Raw genomic sequence first — 10,105 nt, forward strand, 5'->3', positions numbered from 1 at the left:
AAAAAATATACATATAGTGTATAATTCTGTAGATACCTTTAAATCTCTCTCAGTCTCTCTGCACCTTTCTCTTCCTGTCACACTTATACATTTTAAAAACCAACTAAATTCTGCTGTAAACATCCCATTTTAACCTCCTTTTTTTCTTTTAAAATATATCATGGATATTTCTTTTGAATATAAATATTTAAATATTATTAATTGCTTTTCATTATATGTGCATTCATATAATTTGTGTAACTTTTAGGTAGTTTCTAATCTTACTATATTTGTAGAAATAGCTTTTATTCTATTCTGATTGTCATTTGCATAACTTCTAGACATGGAAAATATTGGTCTAAGGGAGCTAGCCATTCATTATTATAAAACTTTTATAAGTGACACAATGATTTTAGTGTATATTAGCATACCTAATAATTTAAGTTTCATAGAGAATGGAATTTGTTTAATTTATCTTTGTATGCCTTACAATTTCTAACTAAGATTTCCACATATAAAGTAAATGTTTAATGAATTGAATAATTCTATTGATAATGTACATGCCCAAAATTCCAATACCTTGCTTGCCTAATTGGTCCTTGAAATATTATTTTTAAATGAGAGGAGGGAAGATAGTGAGACAGACTCTTGCATGCACCTCCAACTGGGATTCATCTGGACACCAATGATTGAAACCAATGATCAAATCAATAGAGCTATTTTTAGCACCTAGGGAGAGACTAGGACCAACAGGCTATCCTCAGTGCCCAACAAAGTTGGAACCAATTGAGCCACTGGTTGTGAGAGGGGAAGAGGAAGAGAAGGGGAAGGGGAGGGAGAGAGACAAATGGTCACCTCTCACTAGTGTGTGCCCTGACCTGGAATTGAATCCACTATGTCCATTAGCCCAGCTGGTGCTCTATCCACTGAGTCAACCATCCAGGGCAATTTGAAATAATTTTAAACACTATAAAATGTCTCTTCTGTAGTAAAGAATAGCAGACTCCATCTTTCCTTAGTAATATTTAAAAGATGGTGATCATGGTGTACCAAATATGTAGCAGACAGATTTTAAAGGGATGGAAACAACAAAACAGGAAAAGAAGACCAGGCACAGCTCTCAAATTAGAGAACAAGAGAGTCTGAAAATGAAGACTGAGTGAGAGATACATATGGAAACAAGTGTCATTATTGTTTAGGTAATTGTTACTGTTAGAAAAATTTAAAAAGAATCAAGATATTACTGCTGCTTCAGATAAATATATCCTCATAATCTAACTGTGATTTAGGATGAACTTCAGGATTGCAATATAATAATTTTTATTCAAAAGGGGGTATTCCAGGCCCTGACGGTTGGCTCAGTGGTAGAGCGTCGGCCTGGTGTGCAAGAGTTCTGGGTTCGATTCCCGGCCAGGGCACACAGGAGAAGCACCCATCTATTCTCCACCCCTCCCCCTCTCCTTCCTCTCTGTCTCTCTCTTCCCCTCCCGCAGACAAGACTCCATTGGAGCAAAGTTGGCCCTGGCGCTGAGGATGGCTCTGTGGCCTCTGCCTCAGGGGCTAGAATGGCTCTGGTTGCAACAGGGCAACACCCCAGATGGGCAGAGCATCGCCCCCTGGTGGGCATGCCGGGTGGATCCCGGTCAGGCGCATGCGGGAGTCTGTCTGACTGCTTCGCCGTTTCCAACTTCAGAAAAGTACAAAAAAAAGGGGGAGGTATTCCAGCAAAATGAATGAGGGGTACCATGCTGTGTCAAGAGCAGATATCAGAGAATCCTAAAGCTGTGAAGAGTTAGGAGTTGAACTTGGCCTTACTTTCTGACTCTGACTCTTTTAGTTACCTAGTAACCTGGCAAGTAACCTGACTTAAATCTCAGTCAAACTTCTTATTTATAGTGAGCAAAAATCCCAGAGAATTGAGAAAGCTGTTTAATTTTGTTACCAAAGAGCTTGCTATTCTCTAAAGACATTATGCTTTCTCATGTTCCTATAACTATGTCCATAATTCAGGAGATGTATCAGCATTTTATGCAAGTGCGTAGGAACTGGGATGCAAGTGCCTGAAGTCTAATAGTTGTATGACCTTGAACTAATTCCTTAACCTCTCTGAAACTATTATTTTTAATCTGGATTTTAGAATAGTAATGATATCTACTCCACAAGCTTATTAAGATATTTAAAGGTGGTATATTTTGCAAATCGCCATAATAGAAAAAGAAATATGGTTTGTATTCAGTAAGTTTAGGTATTAGAATTATACTTTATAGTATGATTAGGTGTTAGGTACAAATATAAGAGAGCAATATAATGGAGTCAAGTTGCAGATAAAGCAAACCTTTGTAATGTAATGCTTTAGTGTTTAGTTTTTATCATGTAAGAAGGAGAAAGTCCCTATTGTATTTCAGGCAAGGGTTTCCTGTGAGAAGTTATGCTGTATTCTAAGTTTTTATTTGCCTAAGGGTCACAAGGTGACTGTTACATTGCAGATTGCTGAGAAGACTCTAAATCAAAGGATCTAGAGTGGCACTAAGGTATGAAACTGAAACTACATCTATGTCCTTGCACTGTACACCATATTACAGCGAGGTCCCTGGTCACAGCTCCAGGTCATGAGACTCACAGTGATACCACACATCACCGTGGTTAATCACTTGTGTTTTGGAGCTGACCATGGGAATGGGAAAATCTATCCTGTGATTTACCAGTCAGCTGACTTTCACAAATTGCTTCATTTTAAGCTTCAATTTCCTCATATGTAAAAGAGGATAGAATTACTATATTAAGATTAAATAGAATGTGTGTATGAAGCATTTTTTTGCAGGATGTCTTGCATATTTTGTGTGCATATAAAAAATATAGGAGGTACTGAAAAATGTTTCTCATATATGATGTCCTTCTATCATAGAAACAAGGGAAAGAGAAGGAAGGGCCTTAAATTTAGAGACTTGGGTTTGAATACTGGTTTGAGACAGTAAACTTCCAGAGCTTTCCTTTACTACCTCTAGCCAAGGTACTGATAAAAGTGGCTAGGGAGGAGTCAATTGGGGCTAAAGTCTAATGTGCTCACCTTGTGAATACTTGTGATAGTGTCCATCCAGAGAAAGAGGTACCTTTTTCTTTTCACAAAGGCAGTGAATGCTGTGCTATCCATAGCCACATCTGTACAAAGATTTTTTTTAAGATTTATTTATTTTTTTATTTTTATTTTTTTGGGGGGACAGAGAGAGAGTCAGAGAGAGGGATAGACGAGGATAGACAGACAGGAATGGAGAGAGATGAGAAACATCAATCATCAGGTTTTTTTTGTGTGTGTGGCAACACCTTAGTTGTTCATTGATTGCTTTCTCATATGTGCCTTGACTGTGGGCCTTCAGCAGACCGAGTAACCCCTTGCTCGAGCCAGTGACCTTGGGTCAAAGCTGGTGAGCTTTTTTTTGCTCAAACCAGATGAGCCTGCGCTCAAGCTAGCAACCTTGGGGTCTCAAACCTGGGTCCTCCGCATCCCAGTCCAACGTTCTATCCACTATGCCACTGCCCAGTCAGGCCAAAGATTTTTTTTTTCAATCTCATAGAGTTATAAATGGGCTAAATATCTTGCCTTCAGTATAGCAGTCTTTTATATGAGATATGTAAACTGCATAGCACAAATCTGATAAGCAGAATGTGTTTTTTTATTTATATTTATTTATTTATTTATTTATTTATTTATTGGCAAATCAGAGATCAGAGAGAGGGACAGATAGGGACAGACAAACAGTAAGGGAGAGAAATGAGAAACATCAATTCTTCTTTGTGGTTCCTTAGTTGTTCATTGATTGATTTCTCATATGTGCCTTGACCGGGGGCTACAGCAGACTGAGTGACCCTTTGCTCGAGCCAGTGACCTTGGGCTCAAGCTGGTGAGCCTTGCACAATCCAGATGAGCCTGCGCTCAAACTGGTGACCTCAGGGTCTCAAACCTGGGTCCTCAGCATCCCAGTCTAATGCTCTATCCACTGTGCCACCGCTTGGTCAGGCAGCAGAATGTGTTTTTTAAAGCATAGCAGTCAATCACATATATGTGAAATTAGCTTTAGTTTAAACATTTAAACATTGAAGATTAGTATTTCATCTATTTTAGAAAATAAAAAGTCATATATACAGTTAAAATGAATCATTAAACATTGTTAATCAAAATGAAAAAGTGAATATATAAATTATATTACATAACTTTAAGAATACTTATGCAGTCTTTAAGGTATTAATCATGAAATCTATAAAAAATGTGGCAAAATAAAATAAATTCTTAAATTTTTAAATTCAAGAAAAATTGTATTTACCCTCTCTAAAAAACTGCATTCCAGAATGTATACATATACGTGTGCTGGCAGTATCATGGTGAATATAAGTTTGTGATTTTCATTGCTGAGAGATCATGGCAAACTCATCCCCACTCGTCTTCTCTAGTAAATTTTTACTTCTTAAATTCCTTTTTAGCATATCTTATTCTCACTCCTTATTTCCTCCCATGGATAAATATCTCAATATGTTTAATTCTTATAGTTCTATTTGTAATTATATGAAATGCATATTTTGTGTTATTGTAAAATTTCATAAAACTAATTGTATTTGCGCCCTATGAGAATTTTTCATAAACATGCATTTTACACACTTCACAGAGGGATAAAACAGAGACACATAATGTTCTAGCTGTATTCCAAACGTCAGCTCCATCCTATATACAGCTGTGCAGATTGCCATAAACTTTTGTATTCATGCCAGTTCATCTGTGCCCTGGTACTTAATTGACAATAAAAAGAAAATAGCTGGCCAAAGATAGAAATTTTATTTTCTGTATTTAATTTTTTGGAATCTTGACTTGTTCTAACAGCAGGTTTATGGTATACCTACAAATAGTAGGTTTATATTATATTATAATGCATAGCAAATACTGTGGTTATAAAGGAGACTTAAAATGCTTCTTACTCCATTCACTAGCTCTGGATAATTAACATATTAACTCTAAAGAATAATTCTTACCACCTTAGATTCCAGTCTGCTGTTAGGGAGCATTTCAGAGTATCTGACTAACATTAAACAAACCGATACTAAGTTATATATTATGTTCAAATGTATATCCTTGAGAAAGTAAGACATAAGAGGATTTTTTCTATCTTTATAGAATAAGAACTGAGATCTTGAGTCAATAGGAACTGCAAAGTAAAGTAGAGAACTTTTTTTTTAACTCACATTAAAGCTTTCGTGAACAAAATCTTCTGCAGTATTATCAAAATAGCCTTGTCCATTTATAGTGTTTCACTAAGTTGCTTGGAAGCAAGCCAACCTAGGCTTGTTATTTTCAGTGGTCATTTATAGTTGAGATTCAAAGCAGTTGGGTACAATCACACAGTAAAACCTGAACCAGGAACCTGGGATGTGAGGAGTCATCTGTGATCACACCATTAAGTGTGTTATAATTCCACATTGTGTACAACTTTATTTATGATTTGGTCACTCCTTTTTTGTCAGGATTCAAGTAGTTAAGAGTTAACATTTTTTTTGCCATCAAATATTTTCTTTTTTTTTAACCCAGCTATTGCTTGTTTTACAGTGAGAGATTGAGAAATAAGGAACAGTATAATCTTCATTTCATACTTAGCTGTGCTGAGATTATTATTTTAAAAGAGGAATTTGGGGATGTAATACAGTAGTCCTATGACAGTGCTGAAGGGAATGATGAATTTCATAAACATATAGTTGTATATGCACATGTACAATGTAACTAAGTAAAATATATAAAGAAGATGCTAAACTGTTTACACCATTTTTAAAACTTAATTCTTAACAAATACTAGATTTAGAATGAGATATTTATCTCCACGTACATTTCCTAAATGCCATGATTATTTTTTAACTATTTCATACTTGTCTTAGGGATAATTAATATTTTTTTTCTAAAAAATGTTGATTGTAATGATTTGTATGAGAGAGAGAGGAAGGGAAAGAAAGGGAAAGAGACAGGAACATTGATCTGCTCCTGTACGGGCCCTGACTGAGGATCAAAGCAGCAACCTCCCTCTGTGCTTCAGGATGATGCTCTACCCAACTAAGCTAGCTAGCCAGCTAGGGCAATCTATATTTCTAAAGAGAAAATTGAGATATTACAAAATAGTTTGATTGGATTAAGTAGAAAAGATGTATTATTATGCAACCTTATCTCAATTCCAATTCTTATATTCTGGATGTATTAGTACTTAATGTTGCTATAAAACACTATGACAAAATTAGAAGCTTAAAGCAATATATCTTTATTATCTCATACTTTGTATGGTTCACAGGCCCAGGTTAAGGTTCTACAAGGCTGTAATCAAGGTATTGGCTGGGCTGAGTTATCTTCTGAAGGCTCAGCTAGGAAAGAATTTGTATATAAACTCACCCAGGTTATTGAGCCGATTTCATTTGGTTTCGGCTGTATGACTGCGGGTCTTGGCTTGACTGCTTACTGACTATTTGTTGGTGGTTCCCTTAAGGTGCTAGAGGTTGCCCATTGTTCGCTCTGCCACATGTCCCTCATTCTTGGACAGTTTGCATCATGGTGGGTTTATTCTTCAAGCCAGCAGGAGAAGCTATCCATGTGTACTAGCAAGATGAAACCTACATAATCACAAGCCTTGTCATATGCTATTGGTTATAATCAAGTTACAGGTTCCTTCCGCATTTAGGGAGAGAACATAATGTAGGATAATATAGCAAGTGGTGGATATCATGGGGCCATTTTAGAATTCTGCCTACCATACTATATTAACTTTTAATTTATTTGCTATATTCAGCTAGACACCAATGTATATTTATGCAAAAATAATTTGTTAAAATAAAGTAGTTGAAGATTATGAGAAATCAAAGCTTATTTTTAATATTTCTGAAACTTTATAAAACTTTTTAATATGTAAAATTAGACATTAATTTATCAGAGAAAAATTGTAAGTTCCAATAAAATAGAAGCACTATGATATTTAATTAGTTGAAATATTTAAAACTAGAGTAGTTTAGGAAAATATTTCCCAAAACAAAAACATTAAAAGAATCTCAATATAACGTACCTTAAGCTTCATGCACAGAGGTACTTCAAGACCACATATTATAGGATAGGTAGTACTTGCTATATATTGTACTTTTATATAATTTTCTAAGGTTTAGGGATGCTTTTTAGTAGTATGTAAAATAAAATTTAAATCAGCTTTGTGGTGTCTTCCTGCCTTTAATAGTAAATCTGAGGGAAAATTACCAAGATGTTCTTTTAGATAATTTTAAGCCTAAGCTTATTACTAAACACAGATTTTACAGATATATGCACATATTTATAGACATATATACATGTATATATGCATATACGTACATATATTTAAAGTCACACATAAAGCTATTCAATAGGTAATGATAAAATTGTTTTGGTCATTTAAAACTTTTATCATTATTAGACTTTAGGACATAGGGGGAAAAAGAGTTTTACAAATTACCTTCATCACTGCTATTGAGAGATTTATAAAAATCCTCAGCAATATATTTGCTAAATTTAAAATGGTCTCATTTATTTATAATTGTAAAATAACAAATTTAAATTGTAAACACCTTATAATCTTTCAGGAGTCCCAGTGTCAGGAGTCCCAGTGTCAGTAAATATTTGTTGGCACTTTATATACCACACCCAACATTAAATGCATTTGTGTAAATATAATTTATTTTGTGTGTGTGTGTGTGTATGTGTGTGACAGAGAGAGAGAGAGACAGAGAGAGGGACAGATAGGAACAGACAGACAGGAAGGGAGAGAGATGAGAAGCATCGACTCTTCGTTGCGGCACCTTGGTTATTCATTGATTGATTTCTCATATGTGCCTTGACCGGGGGGCTATAGCAGAGAAGTGACCCCTTGCTCAAGCCAGCGACCTTAGACTCAAGCAGGTGAGCCTTGCTCAAACCAGATGAGCCGGCGCTCAAGCTGACCAGCTCCAGGTTTCAAACCTGGGTCTTTTGAGGCCCAGTCCGATGCTCTATCCACTGCACCACTGCCTGGTCAGGCTAATTTTTAGATGAAGTAAGATAAATCACTGAGATTTACAAAACTGAGACAAAGTCCTTCACTTTTTGATTATACTGGGTTCCTTTTTGACTTAATAGTCACTAATATTTTAGCCCATTTCAAAGAGCAAATTTTGGGAAGACATAGTTTTTCCCTACGTTTGTAAAAAATTTATTCTGTCTTTCTGTCCTTTTCTGCTCCTTAACTTTTCTCCAAAAGCAGTCATAGATAAATGTGTTGATGGAAAACTACCTTTCATTCATAGCAGAGAGCACAGCATTCCCTCTATCAAAAGAAACAAACAAAACAGAAATGTAGAGTCCAAGTTACTTTGGAGCTCAGCAGACTGAAACGAGCTAAGAAGTGTGGAAGGGAAGCAGACATTTTGTTCATTGGCTCTCTGTCAAGCCAGTTAATAAGCCAAGCAGTCTCATCTTTTAGCTCTGACTTCTACCTTTAGATTCACTGCTAGCACCTGCATCTTAAAGGCTATGGACAGTTGATTTATTTTTTGGCAATTATTCAGATCTCCAAAATGTGTATTCTTCCTTCAAATCCATATACTTCTGGAGTGAATAAATGTATAACTGCTTTATAGCTTTCCTTTAAAAGAGCTTCATTATTTCCATAGTAACCAAATACCATGTCATATATTTTGTAACAAGGTCAAGTTCTACTCTAGACTAAAAGTGATATGATAAAATAATTCTTCAGTTAATGAAAATGTAGAATATACAAGCAAGGATACCTTCCAAGACACATATACCTTTAACTATATTAATGTTCTTTTATGTTGATTTAACTCTAAAAATAAATTGATTAAAAAACAAAACAAAAAACAAACTGCACTAAAAATTATACTGACAACCTGAGAAACAATATTTTTCTTTCTAATCTAGATGTTAGAAACTTATATAACTATGTTACACTGGAGAATATTCTTTGCACATTGTTTAGGTGTGAATATTATTTGTAAATATACTGCTCACAAAAATTAAGGGATACTGGCCCTGGCCGGTTGGCTCAGTGGTAGAGCATTGGCCTGGTGTGCAGGAGTCCCGGGTTCGATTCCCGGCCAGGGCACACAGGAGAAGCGCCCATCTGCTTCTCCACCCCCCCTCCTTCCTCTCTGTCTCTCTCTTCCCCTCCTGCAGCCGAGGCTCCATTGGAGCAAAAAGATGGCCCGGGCGCTGGGGATGGCTCCTTGGCCTCTGCCCCAGGCACTAGAGTGGCTCTGGTCGCGACAGAGCGACCCCCGGGATGGGCAGAGCATCGCCCCCTGGTGGGCGTGCCGGGTGGATCCCGGTCGGGTGCATGCGGGAGTCTGTCTGACTGCCTCCCCGTTTCCAGCTTCAGAAAATTAAAAAAAAAAAAAAAATTAAGGGATACTTCAAAATGAATATGAAGCTATAAAAAAACAAAGCATTTGACTTTTTTACTAAACAAGAACATCAGCTAAGTAAATTACAAGTCAAAGAAAGTTGTTTGATTATGCAAATGATATGCAAAAGCAACTTTTATTTCATTGGTAAAAATACACCTTATAAAAAGTTGAAAGTACTAGAGTATCTGCACATTCCCTGATCCCCTAATTTTTATAAATAAATTTTTATAAATATATTTAACCAGAGTCTTTTCCTCTAGCGTGTTTGTCAAGTTGTTAGATTCTAGAATTGTCAGAGGTTGCTAAAATATTAATCAAGCCCTTATCAACATTCTCTTTTAATGACGTCTTTCTAGATTGAGCTCTAATTAAATTTATTGATGAAAATATAAAAGCCAGTCTATCAACAGCACTGATTCCTGCTCTGATTATTATGCAATCCTGAGAGAATCAGTGAACATTAGTTCCTAGGAAGTTCACAAGAAATAACCAAGCAAACAATGACCTTATGTAAATGCTGCAACACTTAAAACTGCAAAATACCAAAAGAGTCAATGAGAAATTATAAGCTGAGAAAACATATTTCTATGAAATTATAGTGAGAATTTGGTCCCTTGTTTATAACACTATATTTATATGGTATTATCGTTTTGTTTTCAACACTCTCATCTCCTCCTAATCCAGT

This window comes from Saccopteryx leptura, chromosome 9 (assembly GCF_036850995.1).
Source record: "Saccopteryx leptura isolate mSacLep1 chromosome 9, mSacLep1_pri_phased_curated, whole genome shotgun sequence".
Taxonomy (NCBI): Eukaryota; Metazoa; Chordata; class Mammalia; order Chiroptera; family Emballonuridae; genus Saccopteryx; species Saccopteryx leptura.